The sequence below is a fragment of the Ochotona princeps genome, chromosome 2 (assembly GCF_030435755.1).
Source record: "Ochotona princeps isolate mOchPri1 chromosome 2, mOchPri1.hap1, whole genome shotgun sequence".
Taxonomy (NCBI): domain Eukaryota; kingdom Metazoa; phylum Chordata; class Mammalia; order Lagomorpha; family Ochotonidae; genus Ochotona; species Ochotona princeps.
The window spans coordinates 77,852,278-77,871,938 of NC_080833.1; the positions used below are offsets into that span (position 1 = coordinate 77,852,278).

Genomic DNA, 19,661 nt, shown 5'->3' on the forward strand with positions numbered 1-19,661 from the left:
TTAAGTAAAATAAAATGAAATCTTCAACATGCAATAATAAAAATATATTTGCTTTCTACCCAGTATGCAAAGAAAATTCTCCCCTTACCCTTCCATGATGCAACTCCCCACTGATGCAACTTGGGAGGGCAGTGGAAGATGGTCCAAGTGCTTGGACCCCTGCCACCCAAGGAGACCCAGATGGCATTCTTGGCTCTTGCTTTCAGCCTAGACCAGTTTTGGATGATGACGCCATTTGGGGTGTGAACCAGTAGATAGAAAAATCTTTCTTTCAAGTAAACAAAATAAATCTTTAAGGGAAAAAATTTGCAGAACATAGGATATAATAAGAACAGCAAGACACATAAAAACAGGAAATAAAATTCTTCTTCTATGAGAAAGGTTTGTAATTATTATTGTATGGAAACTACATATGCATATAGGGAAAATCCACTTCTTCTCTGTGCTCACACCCTCTCAATGATTCTCTTCCAAATGTAGTGGAAGAGATGTAGTCTTTTTCTCACACCAACCAATGCTGCAACTGTCAAGACTCGGATTAGTGCCTATCATTCTATTTAACTTGGACTCTGTCTACCTCTTCTGCCTATAGGTAGTGTCAGATCTCACAGATGGAGGGCTCACTCAGCACCACAACATTTTCCCTACTTAGGCACTAGATGCAGGTGCAGGGTGTCACTTCTGACTGTCTGCAGTCAAGGGTCCCCAGGACCTGCTTCCTCAGCTTCAGCTGTTGTCTAAAAAGGTTCAAAGCCTCAAGGATACACCCTACTGGCATCCACCTGTGTCTGATAGAGGAGACATCTGAGAAAGAGCCAGGTGGAACAGGTGCATAGCACCAGGTATGAGGCAAAGGGCCTGGGGCTTCCACAGAATCTCTAGGTGATCACCCTCCCAGCATTCAGGCTGTGCTCAGCCAGAAGTTCTACAAGTCCATGGAGGCTTCTTTAGGTGGGCACCATGGATGACACTGGTAGCCTCTGGTGACTGGATCAGCTTCTGCTCCATAGTCTCCCTGCAGGGGTAGGGGGATGGGTTGAAAGTTTTGGCCCTCAGTGAGATAGCTGGTTTCTCAGCAACAGTCCACCCTAAGCCAGTGCAGGAGCCTCTATTCATTGGTGACATCATTAGCAAAGAGAAACCTACTGATGCTAAAGTCACTGATCACAGTGATGCCAAGGTTTTAGGAGCTGTGTGCCATCCCCTTCTCCTCACCTTTGGGTACTCAAGTCCCTTACATAAAAAGAAAGGAGGGGGATAGGGGAGAGCAGGGGAAGAGAAAGCATTCAAGACCAAAGACTTTCAATTTGGATGAAATGGCAGACACTTCCAAAGCTATTTTTTCCATACTCTTCCTCCCCGCTAGCCCCACAGGTTCTTGAAACACTACTGTGTTTCTGGCCCTTATGTCATCACCAAACTGTCCAGAAACCCCCCACCTTCCCCACTTGCCAATCCTGGCCCCTTTCCTTCCTTCTCACACCATCACCTGAGCAGGCCTTCTGAGAAGCAAAGCCAAGGTAATACAGAACAGCATCTCCAAGCCTTCCATGGGGCACAATGTCTCATTCCACATCAGTTCATCTGAGACTCACCTCCTAGAAGCACTCACATTGCAGAACACATCATGGCCACACTGCTAGGTCTTTTCACACCCTGTTCTCCTGCCTGGGCTGCTCAAGACTGCGCCTTAGCTTCCCATGAACATCACCTCCTCCACGAAGCATCCCCTCATCCTGACCTCAGGCTGCCTTTCCTCCCATCACCCAGCTGCCCCTACCTCCTGTGAGCTGCCATGGTTAACCAGTGCACCTGCCACCCCACTTGCCAAAGACCAGCACCCTGGAGGCCAAAGAAACACTTCCTTCTTCCTGCAGCCCTGGGCCTGGCACAGTGCTGGCTACAAAGCAGGGACGCAACACCTGCTGCCTGGAGGGAAGCTCGGAGCTGTCCCTTCCAGGAACTCAAGTTCTTCGTTCCCATTCCCCAATCCTCTTGCTACCCTCCCTGTCCAGGAAATGAGCTTTTGGCCAGGATTTAAAGCTCGTGATATGATTTTTCACCTAATAACTCTACCTGAAAACTAATTACTAGAGCATATTTCGTAGCGCCACATCTGTCCCCCTCCTCCCAATCCACTGAAGGTTCCTCCCACTTGCTAATTAAAAGCCAGTCCTGTGACATTCCCTGACATAACGGACAGCTTCCTGTGGGAATGAACACAGCACTGAGCACCAAGGAGCCCAGTTCCCAGCGAGGCTCTGCAAAAGGGGCTACACAGAACCCCCTCTGGCCTCGAAACTCCGGGGCAGTGAGCCACCTCCCCCCTCCAGCCCCACACCTCTGTTGAAGCATGCCACTCCATTTGTATTTGAAATCCTGGTTCTTCTACCAGACTTTTTTTTTTTTTTTTTTTTTTTTTTTTTTTTTTTTTAAGAGCAGGACATTACTATATCTGCCAATGGTGGAAGTTTTATTACAACAACTTATGGCAACCACAACGAGAGCCAAGTTTATTATTTTTTCTGGCTCTGATTCAACAAGCTCGTCCAAAAGTAGATGAAAAAAGTCCAAGAGGCAACCAGTGCTTGGCCTTCACACCTGGGCCGAAGTTGCAACCCTCTCCAGTGTGGAGCAGATTAATGGGGCTGCTCTCCCAAACCTGGGTGAGGCTACCAGGTCCTTGCTCACAGCCACAGCCTGTTCCACGGGGTCAGCGCTTCACATGGCACAGCAGCTGACTCGGGGTCTGGTGACTGGATCTCAACCCCTCTCCATGCCTCCCCCAACTGGTTGGTCTTTGGGGAGCGGGGTTGGGGAAGGGGAGCGGGGTTGGGGGAAGGAAGCGGGTGGAGTTTTGCTGTGGGCAATGCCATATCAGAGGCCTCTTCCATGTCTTTCTCCACTCTCGTACTTCCTTGACCTCCTCCTCCCAAAAAGAATATTCCTGAGGAACAGTCGGCTACAAGAGATCACGAACTCCTATTAAGCCTCATGTCCAGTTACTCCTCACCCCTGCAAGCCTACCTGAATACAGCCTTCTTTAAATGACAACCCAAGACCCAGCCCCTGCTCCAGCCGTCCCAGCTCCCTTGACCTAGCCTCCAACTGATTGCTATAGCACTTGTCACCTTCTCAGATACCCTGCAATATACTTAGTGTGCACTTGGCTCTCCTCCTTACATTAGAAGGCAAGCTCCTATATGCATATATTCACCTGCTTTGTTCATGAGTACACCCCAAGTATCTAATACAGTGTTTAATACAAAAGGCACTCATTAAAACAGTAATTGCTTCATGAATAGAAGGAATCTGGAAATTTGATGATAAATGGCAGTGCCTACCAAAAGTTCTATGTTTAAGGAACTCTGTGGTCACATGCAGGAGTTATGGAGAAATGGGAAGAGTATCAAGATCAACCATGTGTGTGTCAGGGCTTAGGGCTCTTGCTCCCTGCTTGCCAGTTGAATTAACTAATGCAATGGTCACGGGCCATACACCACCTAGGATGCTGCTGTGCCAATTGACCTGTGCTGTGACTACAAAATGTATAGCAGAGTTTGAAGAGGTAGTATAAGAAAAAAGTAAACTCTCTCAACATTTTTATTAATTGGTTTTATATATATATATTAGTGGTATTATTTTAGATATAGTAGGCTAAAATGTCATTAAAATCAACTGCAATTGTTTCTGCTACTTTTTCAAATGTGCTCACAGAAGACTGAGTGTGACATACGTGGTTCAGGTTACATCTGCATTGCACAGCACTGACCTACAGCCTCCTCCAAAAGGACCCTGAGGAAAGAATCTACTCATGAACTGACCATATCCATCCGCCCATCCACCCATCTACCCATCCATCCATTGTCCTTCTCTGATCTCAGCATACAAATTAATGTCAGTTAGATGTTTCAAGTCCAGTGCTACCCAAGATGTGACCCTCAGCCCACTGACCCACACATGGAACACTGAAGCTCCTTAGAATGTAGATTCTAGGGTGGTGGGATGGATACATAGGGTCCAGGAAACCACAGCACAATCTGACTGCCACTGAGGCAGAACCTCAATGCACACTTGAGAAACACTGTTCCAGCTGCAGGAATGAGCACGTTGTCAGCTCCACAGAATCTGTAGAAATCCTGAAAGAGACTGCTTGGAGAAATAGCAGGAATCTCCTCCCCTGCACAGGTGGAAGCAAAGGCAAGAGAGCGAGCCAAAAGTCTGTGTCTGGATGTAGTTCTCTTCTTGTACACTGGAAAATAAAGAACTTGGGCCTTGTGGAATAGGCGAAATCCTAGCTCCCCAATCAAAAAAAAAAAAAAAAAAAAGTCGGCTGAGACCTCAGAAGCAAATCTCTTCCAGGAATCACACACACACACACACACACACTCACACACACACCCCTCAGTGGAAGCCCGAGTTATCAGTTGGACGAGTGCCTGTTATTCAGGTTGCAGGCCTTTGGGGACACCCTAACTCACACACCCAGCTTCACACATTTCCCTGACTTTGACCCTGGGGGAAGTTCAAGTTTTGCACAATGAGGATCAGCCCCTGTCCCTCTTCTGTCCTGTCCCACTTCCAGCTTTCACGATTCCCCTTTCCTCTTGCTACCCCCTGCTCTTTGAAAAGAGAGCAAAACAAGGACAACAAATAAAACAAAACAAACAAAATGTATGCCGATGTTTCGGAAACACCTGCTAGAATCGGCCAGTTTGATTCAGGGTCTGGGGGACAGGGACAAAAGCCACACAGCAAAGGAGGACATGCATTTCTCTAGAATGCAGGCGTATCTTGTAGTAGTATCGCCTCACTGGCCCTGGAGCTCCTAACAGCTCCCACACACAGCATTAAGGAGATTACTTTGATATGTTTTGTGCACACAGAATCCAGCAAAAACAAACTGACTGGAGCAGTATTGAAATATTTACCTCCCAAATGAGGATTGAACCCTGCATTCTGAAAGAGGGAAATAACACGTTCTCCTTACTCAATTCCTGCGAGGACTCTACTTGCCTAGTTCCTCCAGAGTCACGTGATGTGAAAGGGGATCTGAAACATGTTTTCTATTAACATATATCATGGCTCAATGTTGTCTTTTAGAAAAGTTAAAAGAAAAAAGAAAGAAATAATAACTTCCATGCCCAGGAACCCACATTCATAATTTGTAAAACTACATATTCATGAGGCATATGATTATGCGCTCTGCCACTCATGTACTGAAGAAACACAAATCTACACAACCCTTTTTAAATTCGGAGAGGTTATTTTTAATCAGTACCCAAAACCAGAGGGTTTTCTTCCAATGAAATGACTTTAGGTGTGTTTGACCCTTGATTTTTCTAAAAACATAGTGACCACCCCATTCTGAAGGATGCCCCCTGACCCTTCAAAATGAGGGACAAGAGGACTGAAACTGCCCTGTGTGCTTACTGCCTTACATGCTTGCACACGTCCAGGCAGAAATCTCAGAGATGCTGCCCTCCACTTACAAACATGTACCAACTTGAGCAGGGGCCAATCTAAAAGCCACGCTCTGATCTTCCATGGAAATCCTGCAAGTGCAACAGCGTCTGCCAGCCCATGGCCACACAAAGAACAGGTGACTCCACTCCAACCGGGAAACAAACTGAGGGCCCACAGCTTACCAAACAAATGAAACACTGCCTGCTTCCTAAAACAGTTTTCCAAAACTAAACCTCAGGCCACACAGAGACTCTCCCAGCCCTAAGACACTGATTTCTCCAGACTCCTAAACTTCACCTCCTTCATTGTTCAGTGGGGAGCCTGGTGTTAAGCAGAGTCTGCCCTGAAATTCAAAGAAAATATGCCAGCTAAAGGGTGTTGCTAAGGAAAAATTGAGAACACTGGAGTTGCCATTATGCCTGCTCCATTCCTTTGTCTATCTCTGCCCTCTGGGTGATCCCTTACTAACCTGCAAGCCAGGTTCAAGGGGGTTAACCGACTTTGATAAACACCTGAGCTCCAAATAGGATCCCAGATGCTCTTGATAAAAGTTTTCCTCAAGGCTCATAACCTCAGCTCCATTTTAGAGAGAAACAGGCCAAAGGATTTGCCTGTAGCACAGAGATAGCAAACAGACAGCAGAGTCTACAAGAGAGCAAAAGACCCTGACTCTCTCTCCAGTTCTATTTCACTGCCACGGAGTAGACAGCTCCCAAACCCAGAAATTGGCAGTGCACAGGGGACAGGAGTTCTCCTTGGCTTTGTATTAAAATAGACCACCAGGAGATGGTCCTCACAGGGCCTGTACTGACGACTGGCTAAGTGCACATGGCAGAGTCCAAATCCTCACCTCCAGCAGTCAAAGTAACCACAGCTCTGAGCACCAGGGGCAAGGATCAGGTCCTTGCCGTGGCAAGGAAAGAGCGCAGATTCCACTATGGGAAGGCAGATGTGGACTCGGCCGGGGAAGGTCAGCCTCCTTTGGGGAGGAAACCAACTCTTAAGGCGGCCAAGGTCTGGGTGCCTCCAGCCATGCTTTTCCCCTGAGTCGGTGAACCCAAAGGAGTGGTTTCCAGGCTGTGAGGACAAAGCAGGGGGCTTCTGTTCCACTCCTTTCTGCCCCTCTAGGTTGTTTTCTTCTCTGTGCCCTTCCCCAGAAGATCCAGGAAGCTGTAACCTAGGCCAAATGAAGACGAAAAGGAAAAGAAAGACAGGCAGAGGCAGGAATGACTGGGATAGAAGCAAAATCATGGCTTGGCTAGAAGGGCAGTTAGGGGAACCCATACCAGATCGTTCAAGGAGCTTCAGATAGTTGAACAGGGCTAGAGATGATACAGCAGAAACCCTGGGTAGAGATACTTCTGGATGGTCAATTTCATATGTCATTCTGGCTATTCAAGCAAACACATGTAAGCTGATAGGGATGGCGTACTGTAACGTCTGTAACCAAGAATCAGGTGGCTCAGAAGCCGGTATTTACAGTGTAATGGGTTAAGCCACTACTGCCTATGATGCCAACATCCCATATGGACACTGGTTCAAATCCTGGTGGCTCCATTTCCAATCCAGCTCGCTGCTAATGTGCCTGAGCCCCTGCACTCCAGTGGGAGACCCAGATGAAGTTTCTGCCTCCTGGCTTTGGACTGGCTCAGCTTCAGCTGTTGCAGCCATTTGGGGGAATGAACCAGTACAATCTCTTTCTCTGTTTCTCTATACATAATTCAGCCTTTCAAATAAATATAATAAATCTTAAAAAAAAAAAAGAATCAGGTGACTTGAACGAAGGGTGAGCCTGCCAGAGAAACTGGGTGGCCCACATTCAATCAGCTGAAGTCCTTTGTGGGCAAGGCTGAGGTTTCCCTGGGAAAGGAATTTCCCCTGTGAACAGCAGCTTCAACTCACGCCTTAGGAGTCCAGCACCATTCTTCCCTTGGAGCAAATCTCCTCAAACTGGAAGCCCTGACTGATGTAGCTTCTGAAAATGACTTAATATAAGCTATAGGAGCAAATCAGGGCCAAGGAACATCCTGGGGGCTAGTGTTGTAGCACAGCAAGTAAAGCTGCCACTTGTGACATTGGCATTCTTTAAGGGTGCCAGCTCATGTGCTGCCTGCTCCACTTTCAATCCACTTCCCTGCTAAGACACCTGGGACAGCAGTAGAAGACGGCTATCCACATGGGAGAGTTGGATAAAGCTGCTGGCTCCTTGCATTGACTTGATCCAACCTGATCACCACAACCATCTGGGAAGTGAACCACTCCACCTGGCAATGGAAGCATTCTTTCTGTCTCTACAACTCCAGCTTTCAAATAAATGAATAAATCTTGAAAAAAAAAAAAGCCTGGAAAACAAGAATTAATGGAGGTTTCCTTATGGGCAAGGGATGAGATAAGGACTCTGACCCAAAACAGCTGTATCAAGCCCTTCTGAACTTGCTAAAATTAGCTCTCAATCAAGGGGCTTCTCGCAGGCCATTCTGTTCCCACTCCAACTTTCCAGATTACCTTTAGGTCTCTGAAGAACCTCATGGGGGCCTCCTATACCAAAGCCAGCAGGGTGGTGCTGAACACAGCATCACTGCAGACACTTGCTGGTGGGCTGAGGACACAAGCAGGGAGAAGCAAAACATCCTGGCGGAGCTGACCCAGAGATGTCTAATCAGGAGCCTGGGGGACCCTTCTCTTGGTAAAGGGATTAAGAAACCATTTTCAATTTTTTATCCAGGCCCGGCACAGTAAAATCTTAGCCTTGCATAGACCAGGACCCCAAATGGTTGCCGGTTCATGTTCTGGAAGCTCCACTTCCCATCCAGCTCCCTGCTTGTGGCCTGGAAACGCAGCAGAGGACAGCCCAAAGCCTTAGGACTCTGCACCCAAGGCTTTGCAGATGTCAAAGAAGCTCCTGGCTCCTAGCTTCAGGTCAGCTCAGCTCCAGCCATTGTGGCTACCTGGGGAGTGAATCAGTGGACGGAATATCTTTTTGTCTCTCCTCCTCCTCTCTGTAAATCTGCCTTTCCAATAAAAATAAATAAGTCTTGAAAATAAAACAAAAACTTATCCTAAGGAAACACTGGCCTAACCCAGATCCCAGTTCCAAAACAAGTCATCCACAGCACACTCTGTTAAAACAGGACTTGATTCACCTGACTCAGTATCCTGCTTTGGCTCAAAGGGCTAAACTCTCTCTCTCTTTTTTCCTAAAGATTTATTTATTTGAAAAGCAGAGTCACAAAGAGTGGAAGACATACACACAGACAAAAAGACAGCTTCCATCCACTGGTTCACTCGCCAAATGGCTCCAATGGCTGAGGCTGGGTCAGGTAAAAGTCAAGAACCTGGAACTCCATCTGGTCTCTCAACGTTCATGGCAGGGAGTCCCCAGGTTCTTGGGGGCATTTTCTGTTGCATTCCCAGGCACGTTAACAAAAAGCTGGATTGGAAGCAGAGTAGCTGGATCTTGAACTAACATTCGTATGGGGTGCTGGCATCACAGATGGCATCTTAACTTGATGTCCCAAAAAGTTGGCAAACAGTTTGCTTCTGAAGCCCTGCTTCTTGGGACAGTCATGCCCACAACTCAGGCAGTGTAACTATCCTCAATGAGGGCTTCACTTAGCAAGCTAAAACGTGTTGTTAGTCTTACTACACTTGATCTTGGCAATTAGGCAGAGAAGCGATTAGTATTGCTAACATTTGTAGGGTGTTTACTATGGGCCAGATACTATTCTTTACCTTGGCTTTAGCCACTGCTCACTAGCTACACAATTACACACATATTGGTCTGCTTTTCTGTTTCCCCATCTTAAAATGAAGAAAATAATAGCCTTTCTTTTTCAGGCTTGTTGTGAAGAAACATGTGCACACTCAGAAGAGTACCTAGCACATGGCACACATGGACATGCTTATTGAATATTACCAACATGTGTATATCCTCTCAACAGGCCACAGGGGTGGTCTGACATAAGGTGAGCAGGCCATGACTCATTCATCACCACGGCAAGACAACAGCCTTCTGGTACAAACTGCTAAAGCAATAAAAGAACTCTGTTTTCAAGGGCTAGAGAAGTGCTGGCTCCAAATAGCACTATTACCCTACAATTTGCAACACCCATGGAAGGCCCAGCTATCAAATGGGGAGTGGTCAAAAGGGGGCTTCTGTCTGAAGTGGCAGATAAGCCTTGACTTCTTAGTACAGAAGGGTCCAAGTATTTCAGTGTCATACTCATCCAGATGGCATAGACCAAGGAAGAGCAATGCTGACTCCCCGGCACAGAAACATCGGGCAGTCACATTTGAAACAAACTCGCCAGCCCATCCAGGCACAGGTGTCAACAACCAGGGAGCAAAAGGAAAACTTGAGCCCTGCAGAAGTAAGCTCCAAGCCCAAGAGTTAGATGGCAAGGACTTGGGGCACAAGGAATAGCTTACTTCACTGATACCCGGTGACCCATGGTAGGGAAGCAACTGGACCGTGCAGTGGTTTCTGTCTGAGATGGAGAGTGGAAGCTGTTGTGGGCAGTGTGCATCAAGGACATCACCATGTCATTCATCTTACAAGAGGACGCAGGCAAGAGGACCAGCTTGCACGTCAGCCTTCCTGAGTCTCTAGGAGACAGCTTCCCCCCCACTTTTCCCCCAAGGAAACAAAATATTCTGCAACCTTCCTTAACAAAATACTTGTCTTCCCAAATAGCTCTCTGGAGGTCATCTGCAACGTCAAGCCAGGCACCAGAGATACAACACTTGATACAATTGCCCAGCAGTTGGGAAGGGCAGATGCATCGGATTACCAGATAAGCTTTAGACAATAAAGCCTGAGAGGATGTCAGGGGACCCTACGCAAAGAAACACCAACCTTCCCCACTCAGCTAGAGTGAATTTATTTAACCTCAATTTGCTGAATGAAAGCAAAGCCTTCACAGGGCTGGGACTGTGCCTGCCCACAGACATGACATAACATGTCCAGCTGGAGCCAGGAAAAGTCTACATTTTGTATAATCCCTCCCGGACAGGGTGTCTTGCTCAGGAAAAATCCACATTGGCAAGCCACCCAATAGCCAAGGGCCACTCACTCACTGGCCACCTTCTCCAGCATTAGCCCAGCATGTGAGGAGTGGTGCTAGGGAGTCTTTTCAAAGCTGTTCTGGACCAGGTTTGTCAGCTTGAATGTTCTAGATGCCACTGTGACTTATAGGAAGGGATCCCTCACCACAAATGGGCCAGATACTCGCTTCTAGAAAAAAATGGTAGTTGACTGACCCTTGCTCATTAGAGGATCAAGTCCTCTGTAATTAAGGCTCTTAATGACAAGCCACAAAACCAACAGATAAGCAGCCTTTGGAATAAAAATGCATGGCACACAACCACTTGGAGTATTCCGCAGGACACACATGAGTCATTCCACAAGGGGTAATTTTAAAAAGATGAAAAACCTCCAAGCTTGAAATGTTTGGTTATCTAATCTGCCTTCAAGCAAGATTTCATTTGGGGAAAGACCTCACTGGAAACCCCAACATGGTGCATGAGGAAACCTTGTATCTAGGGGTGACTCTTCTTCGGGGAGACAAAAGCTAGCCAGGATCTCTAGCCCTGAGCCACCAACCACAGGGTCAGCTTCACCCAAGGAGCTACCTTCATTATATTTGGAGGAAGAGAACTGTCATCTTTCCCTTGTCTCCAGGATACAACAATGGTAACTAACCAAGCTGACCTGCAATTCTCACTTTCCTAAGCAGCTCTCCCAATCAAAAGGGAGCCTGCCGTGGATCAGCCACCACCCCCTCTGTCCCATGTCATGGCCGCAGCAGGTCCCAGACACTAAAAACTGTGTACAAACAGGTATGGACATAAACCAGCATCCCAGAAATGCTGATTTCATGGGTTTTCTAAACATGGGGGTGGGAGGACTGCCAAAGAAAGGAGGAATTCAGAAAAGGGAGAAAAAATGATTTCCAGATTTTCAAATACAACACAATAGCATACAAAGGTTCTTCTTCTTTTTTTAAGTTCCCTTCTCCTCCCCAAGCAAACTTGAATGTCTGAGTTATTCCTATGGCACTTTTGGTTACTCTACCCCTCAGTCACACATGACTTGGCTCCCAGGGAAGTGAAGGATTGCACATGCGCTGTGCTGCGAGCTGCGCATGTGCCTTTTGAGCACAGCACTGAGCTCACATCTGGGGCTATTTAACAACTGATTGGAAACTTAGCCTTCTGATTTCCAGTTAACTACTAGGCACAGGAAAACAAATAGCACTTGTTTTTCACGGAGCCTTGTCAGCCATCCAAACTGCAGTTTAGGCCAGAGAGCTGCCTGTGGTTTGATGCCAGAGGCCCAACATATTTGGGTCCCCCCTTCTTTTCCCCCTCCCTCCAGTTTAAGTAAAAGGAATAAACCAGACTTGGGTATTGCAAGCTTCTTTACCCTCTCCCCTTCTTGGAAATGCAGAATTGGGTTTTTAAATATTAAGTGTATTCCTGGGATTCCTTTTTAGTTTTCATTAGAATTAAGTTTTGATTTGTTTTTAATCCAAAGCCAATGGCACAGGGTTTGGCTTCTCTCATTTATTTCAACTGCCCTGCCTTGATATTTACTTGGATTTGCTGAAAAGGCAACGTTCAGATTGCCATTTTCTGTTTCTAATTAAATTGGGATCTAGTATCTAGCAGTTGTACTGTCAGAGAATTGGGGAGTTGAAAAGTTGGGAGGACTTCAGAGATGGGCTAGTACAAACCCCTTGGCTGTGACACAAGGAGTTACGTGATTCTATCCAATGAAGTACAGAGCCAAGACTAGCATGGGGGCCTCCTGATACCCAGAGCCTTAACTAAAAGTCAGAATTGGAGTTCCTGGTGAGCAGAGTTGGCACATGAAACACAGGGCACCCCATTACGCTTGAATTTAGAGGGAAAAAAGGAATAATTTTTTAGCCTCAGTACGGCCCAAATATTACATGGGTATACTGAAACTATTCTTTCCTGTTTATCTGACATGTAATTTTCACCAGTCATCCTGCAACCTTTATATGCACCTCTGATTCTCTGAGTTTAATAGCAAATGGCTGGGGGAAAAAAATGAATCACAATAGAGTAACCCTGCGAGTGAAGATAGCCTGAACAAGCTGCTTGTCTTGAGAGTTTAGTAATCTCAGACACTCTTTTCCTTCTGAGCATGAAAAACAGCTCAGCCTGACCTCAATGGGTCAGCCATTGCTCCCAGGTCAAGCTTTTCATGTCAGCTGAGGCAGGTATTTGGTTACCATCTAGAAAATTCATCCTCACCCCAGAAATCCCCTGCCTGTAGAGCTTACAGAAGAGAACATTCAGGGATGGAGCATAAACAAAGAGAGATTTTAAATACATATATCAAATATTTAAATACATATATCAGATGGGTACCTGGAATAGTCTAGCTTACTGATGTTACATCATCACTTTTTAAAAAAATGATCATTTCTTTGAAAGAATTAGAGAGAGAGAAAGGGAGACAGAGAGAGATTCTCCATCAGGTTAGTTCACTCCTCAAATGGCTGCAATGGCTACCACTGGGCCAGGCTAAATTCAGGAGCTGAGAGCTTCATTCATTTCTCCCACATGGGTAGCAGAAGCTTCAACACTTGGGCTATCTTCCTCTGCTTTCTCAGGCCATAAGCAGGGAGACTGACTGGAAATAAAGCAGCTAGAATACAAACCAGCAACCATATGGGATGTCAGCATCAAAGGCAGCGGCAATGTCACACTGCCTGCTCTTTAAAGACAAAATTCATATAACCACAAAATTCACATTTTAAAACTGTACAGTTCAGTTTAAAAATCGTGGTTTACTCACTACCATACCATGCTCTGGTATACAGAACATTTTTATCATTTCTCCAAAGAAACTCCATTACTCAGCCTTCCCACCTATTTCCTCCCGCAACTACTCATTCACTGTCTGCTGCTAATCAGGCTATTTCCTATCAGTGGAACCATACAATATGTGGCTTTCAGAGGCTGGCTTATTTCACTTCCATAGCATTTTCAAAGTTCATCCAGGTAGAAGCACATATCAGAAATTCATTCTTTTTGTGTGTGGCCAAATAAGTTCCATTATATGCATGTGAGGGGTTATCACAAGGTTCTTAGAAAATGCATATGATAAAAATCATTCAGGAATTTTAATCTGAGTTTGCATAGAGTTGGAAAGAGCCACAAAATTAAATAGTCCTTAAAAACGTGATACAATTTGAGTAGATAATTGTCCAAAGAATGGACACAAATGGTAAAATAACTCTTTGTATTGTAAATTTGTTTTGCATTTGAAATTCATGGGTGAGGTTTCTATCATGTGCTTTTTGCGTGGAATTTTGTGGAATTTTTAAAGTTTCTTGGTGCAGAATTCTTTAAGTATTATTTATTTAAGGAGGCAGAGTGACAGTGAGGCAGACAAGGCAGACAAAGCTCCTATCCACTGTTTGGTTCTCCAAAGGCTCTCAATAGTTGTGGCCGAGCTGGGCTAAAACCAGGAGCCGAGAACTCAATCCACACTTTCCATGCAGAAGGCAGGAACGCAACTACCTGAGCCATCTCTGCTGCCTCCCAGGTTCTACATTAGCAAGAAGCTGGAGTCAACAGCCAGGGTCAGGTGTCAGATGCACATATCCCACATGAGTTGTGAACATCCTTTCACTGTCTCTTTAACTTCTTTAAATATTTATTTAGTTATTTGAAAGACAGAGTTACAGAGAGGTAAGATACAGTGTGTGTGAGTGTGGAGAGAGAGAGAGAATCTTCATTGCTGGTTTATTCCTCAAATGGCCACAATCACCACAGTGGGGCTGATCTAAAGCCCACATGGATGCAGAAGTCCAAGCCCTCGGACCATCCACTGCTGTGTTCCCAGGCCAATCAGGGAGCCAGATTGGAAGTGGAACAGCTAGGAGTCGAACCGACACCCATATGGGATGCTGGCACAATAGTTGGAGGCACAGCCCTACCATGCCTCTGTGTCAGCCCCATGGGCATGTTTTTAAGGATATATGATTTGCCCAACTGTTTTTCAAAGAGTCGTTTTACATCCCTACCAGTAATATGTGGATATTCCCATTTCCCTGCTTCCTTGTATAATCTTGTACCATAGCCATCCTATGGAGAAAAATGCCCCCTCACTGAGGTTCTCCTTACCATTTCCCTAAAGAACAATGACACTGAACATCTTTTGCGCATCTGTGTCCTTCCTTTGAATAAATATCTACTTAGACTGTAGCACATTTTTAGGGATCATTTAATACTGGGCTCTTGTCGCCTAATTGCAACTGTAGCTTGAAAGTTTCAGGCTTGTGTCACACAGTTGAGTGATCCTACTTTTCCTTGGTGTGGAAATGATTACATAGGCAAATATCAAAAGGCAAATGACCCTTCTAAGAGACTTTTGTCATTCCAAGTGACAAAATGAAAAGGTAGGCTCATTTTTACTTTGGAGTGCAAGAAGGGACAACTGAAACGTACTCAATATTCTTTGTGCCTTGCAGAAGGAAAGTGACAAGGCTGAGACAACTTGCCCGTGTGTGTGCATGTGTGTGTGTGTGTGTGTGTGTGTACACATACACCCTCAAAGATCCAGTATCTACAACTCAGCCCCAAACAATCACTCTTCCTCCCGCTCTCATCTCCTAGGCAACCAGAACAATCCAAGGGAGGGACTGTACCTGCAGAGAAAGTCAAAGCTGGAGTCTTGCCCCCACTTCCCCACTCTCACCTGCTGCCTCGAGAAAAGCTCCTTTAATAGTACCAACTGTGAGGTCTGCAATCACGCCCATGAGAGGCTGAGATATTCTAAGTCACCCAAGGCCCTTCTGATTAGTTATGAAAGCTTTGCTCCTTATATCGGGCATGTGAACAAGGCAGACATGTCAGCTGAAATTAAAAGATGACTGAAAGATAAATAACTGTCATTAGTTTATGTGCCACTTCACACACACACACAAAATAATAATAAATAAAAACTGTTAAAAATTGCAAAACCCTACCTATAGAAAGCAAGGATAGCTTTAGGAGAGTAATGCAAAACTTTCAACAGTGTACCTGGCAGGAGGCAGGGACACACCTCATGGCCTGAATCAAGAGATCCAGCCCAGCCCCATGACGCTCTTTCGGTAACCCTGGAGTAGGCAATGCCAGATGTGGCTGAGCCTGAGCTTCCAAACACCCCAGACCTTCAGAAGTGTCTGATGAACATGTTATGTAAATTAACTTAGTTACCATATCCCTAAACTTGAGTTCTTAACCACAGACCTGGATACACAGAACACACTGCTGGTTCCCTATCCATCTCCAGTCCCTCTACTGCCAGTGCTGTCAAGGGGATGAGCTGACAATGAAACCCATTTCAGGACACAGAGGAAGGGCAGAGCCTGTCTGGGGAGAGCTGCCAGCTCGTGAGACCTTGCATCACTGGCTGTCTCCTTCTGAATGAACAACAGATGCTCCACCATTGCTTCCAGGCCGTGAAGGCGCGTGCAGAGGGGAGCAAGCCATGTGCCCCCCAAGGAAGCCTGAGGGACAGGGCAGCGGAGTTCATGCGTCCTGGAAGTTAAATGGCTGGTGCTTCTCCCAGGGCCTCTTCCCTGGTTGGTGATATTAAATTCACCACTTGCTTACACTTTCTTTACAGGAGGTCAACTCCGAACAGAGTTGGTGCCCCACTGTTTACTAAAACTATGTCATTTGTGAGCGCATCTGAAACTCAAGGCCAAGAAGCACTTCTTCTAGCTCTTAAACAAAAATGAAGCAAATAAATAATAATGAGGAGGAAAGTACTTTTCCTCAAACCCACACAATGGCAGAAAGGAGGAACCCAGAAGGGCAACTCATAGGTAGCCCCCATGTTTCATCTGGACCTACAGACATGTTATAGTTATAAACGTAAAGTCAACACCCAGCCCATGTGTTCTTTGCTGTGACTGATAAGAAACAGTAATGGTGGCAGGTGAGGTCTACAACCAGTGCCAGACACTGCACAGAACACTTTGTATGCAATCTCATTTGATCTACATATTAACACTATGATCGAGAAACTCTTACTATTCCCATAGTACAATATCTCTTAGTTCCTCATTTGTTAAAAAGAGTAAGAGACTGGCACAGTAACATCTCAGGCCAAGTCTTGACTGTCAATGCCACTATCCCATATGGGCACCAGTTTGAGTCCTGACTGTTCCACTTCTGATCTAGCTCCCTGCTAATGGCCTAGGAAAGCAGCAAAGGACTGCCCGAGTGTTTGGGCGCCTGCACTCACATAGGAAGCTTCTAGCTCCCAGCTTCAGAACAGCCCAGCCAAGCTCATTTTGGTCATTTGGGGAAAGAAGCACCTCTTGCCAACGCCCCGCTGCCTTTCTCTCTGTAACTTTCACATAAATCAAAAGTAAATCTTGGGCCCAGGGCAATAACATAGCAGTTAAAGTCCTCAGCTTGAACGTGCCACGATCCCATATGGGCGCCGGTTCTAATCCCAGCAGCCCCAGCCCCGCTTCCCATCCAGCTCCCTGCTTGTGGCCTAGGAAAGCAGTCGAGGACAGCCCAATGCTTTGGGACCCTGCATCCATGTGGGAGACCCGGAAGAGGATCTGGCTTCGGATTGGCTCAGCTCCAGCCATTGTGGCCGCTTGGGGAGTGAACCATCGGATGGAAGATCTTCCTCCCTGTCTCTCCTCTCTGTATATTTGCCTTTCCAATAAAAATAAATAAATCTTTTTTTAAAAAAGGAAATCTTAAATAAATAAATAAGCAAATAAAAGAGAAAAAATAAGGGTATAATACACCATCACATAGGATTATAGGGCTATCAACAGAAGTAAATGAGATAAAATATGAGAGCATTTAGTATCATCCCAGGAATTCTTGAGAATTTAAAGTACTACTAACAACAACTAAATAATGACTGATTCTAGGCCTTTTTAAATGGTTATTTCTTTTCCATCTACTTGAAAGGTGCTGGGGTGGTAGAAGGGGGAAAGTGGGAGGGAAGGCAAGAGGGATGGGAGATCTTCCATCCACTGGTTCATTTCCCAAATGCCTGCAATAGCCAGGGCTGGGCCAGGCTGAAGCCAGGAGCCTGAAATTCAAGCTAGGTTTCTCATGTGGGTAGGAGGGGGTCCAGTGCTTGAGTCATCACCTACTGCCTTCTAGTATGTACTAGAGAAAGCCAGAAGCACAGGTACTAAGACTCCAACCAACACTGCAATATGGATTGTGGGCCTCCCCACATGATGGCAGAATCCCCTGCTCCAAACTACCCACCCCTGCCTTTGGCCTTTGTAATGTAGAGGTAGCAGGAGTTTCAGTTCTCAGAAAAAGGCTGCAATTCAAGCTGCCAGTAACACCAAACTTCTCTTTTGAGTTTTCATATGCTTCATTTTGAAATGAATTCAAATTTACAGATTCACCAGTCTTTAACACATGGACACTTCGCTTTGCTATTTCCTGTACTCCACACCATTTCCTTGTCTTATCTCTTCATTCCATAACATGTAAGTATATTATGTATATTTTTAAAGAATGTTATTCTCTTATATAACTACTATACAAATACCAATTCTAAGAACTTTATAAGTGTTACAGTATTTTATATATTTAACTTCTAATTTCATCCATTATCTTCATAATGTCATTCACAGCAAATGCCTCCCATCCCTTACACAATAGGATCCAGTTCAGAATTGCATGTTCTTTTCTAGTCTCTTTAATCTGGAAGGTAGACCAGCTTCTTAAATATATATTCTTATTCATCTTATCTCTAAAACATGACAGACACTTTTTTAAAGACTTATAGGTCAAACATTCTATTTTATAGAATATCACTCTGTTTTTGTACAAAGTCAGACTTACACATGTGACTATTGATTTTCTCTAAGATTTATTTATGTGAAGGAACAGACAGGAAGGAGGGAGGAAGAAAGGAAGGCAGGGAGAGAGGGGGGAAATTGATTCCATCTGCTGGTTCAATCTGCAAATGGCTGCAACAGCCAGGGCCGGGAGTGGCCAAAGAAAGAAGCTAGGAACCCTGTCCTGGCCTTTTTCATGGGTGACAGGGACCCAAGCACCTGGGTTATGCACTAGTACCCTCCCTGCAGCACCAGTAGTCGCTGAGTTGGAAATGGAGTAGCCGGGACTTGAACAGTGATCTTATATGGGATGGTGATGTTGTTACTGGCTGTACCACAAGAGTCCCATTCAATTTGATTTTGTCCAATGTTTCCTTGTGGTTGCTTCAGGTCACACACACCTCTGGCTAGAAGCTTATGTAAGCAGTGCTGTGTCCTTTCTCATTCGCAAACACACTGTGTCTCTCTGCCTCATAAATTAATTTTGACCACTTGAGACAAGGTATTAAGTACCACCATTACATGTTGTTACTGTTCTTTCTTAGTAGGTAATTTGTGGAAGATACTTGAGAATAGTTACCTATGCTGTTCCTCAACTTTCCTTCACTTTCTACAGGTTGATGATTCCTGTCTGATCAACTTTTACTAGGTGACTACAAATTAATTATTTTCTATCTCCAATATTTTTCAATATTTTATTAACTGACTACTCCTCCCCTCTTTACTCTCTTAAAAATATTTATTTATTTATTTATTTTTTTATTTGAAGGGAAAAATTACAGAGACAGGGACACACACATACATCCTCCATTTACAGGCTTACTTTGCAAAGGGCTGCAGCATTAGGGGCTAAAGCAGGTTGAAGCCGAGAGCTTCCTCTAGGCCTCCCACATGGGTGGTAAGGACCCAAATAATTGGGCCATCCTCTGTTGCTTTCTCAGACTCAGCAAGCTGAGTCAGAAGTGGAGCAGCCAAGACTTGAACCCGTGCCCATATGAGATGCCAATATTACAAATGGCATCTTTATTAACTGTATCAACTATGAGTTCTTACTGAATTTATTGAATGTCTTTGAGTTTTTAAAAGTACCCTGCAAAACACAATAGATGCAAAACCATGATTCTGGATGTAGAGTGATTAATAGCCAAAGTTTATTTACTTAACCAAGGACCCCACGTATTCAGGCTCTGCAGTGGGGATCCGAGCGTGAAGCTGTCTCCAAGACAATTTAAGTTATCATTACCCTGCTGAAGGGTTGCTCATCATCAGACATGATATCATACTGCAAAAATTCCATCCAAACAACCCATCTATTTCCCCACAACTAGCAAACTT

The 19,661-nt window shown here is 45.2% G+C and overlaps 1 protein-coding gene across 1 annotated transcript in view; it reads right to left on the reverse strand.

Moving 5' to 3' along the window:
• Positions 1-19,661, reverse strand: part of TGFBR3 (transforming growth factor beta receptor 3) — a 198,771-nt gene that overhangs the window by 49,894 nt on the left and 129,216 nt on the right. The window lies entirely within an intron of this gene.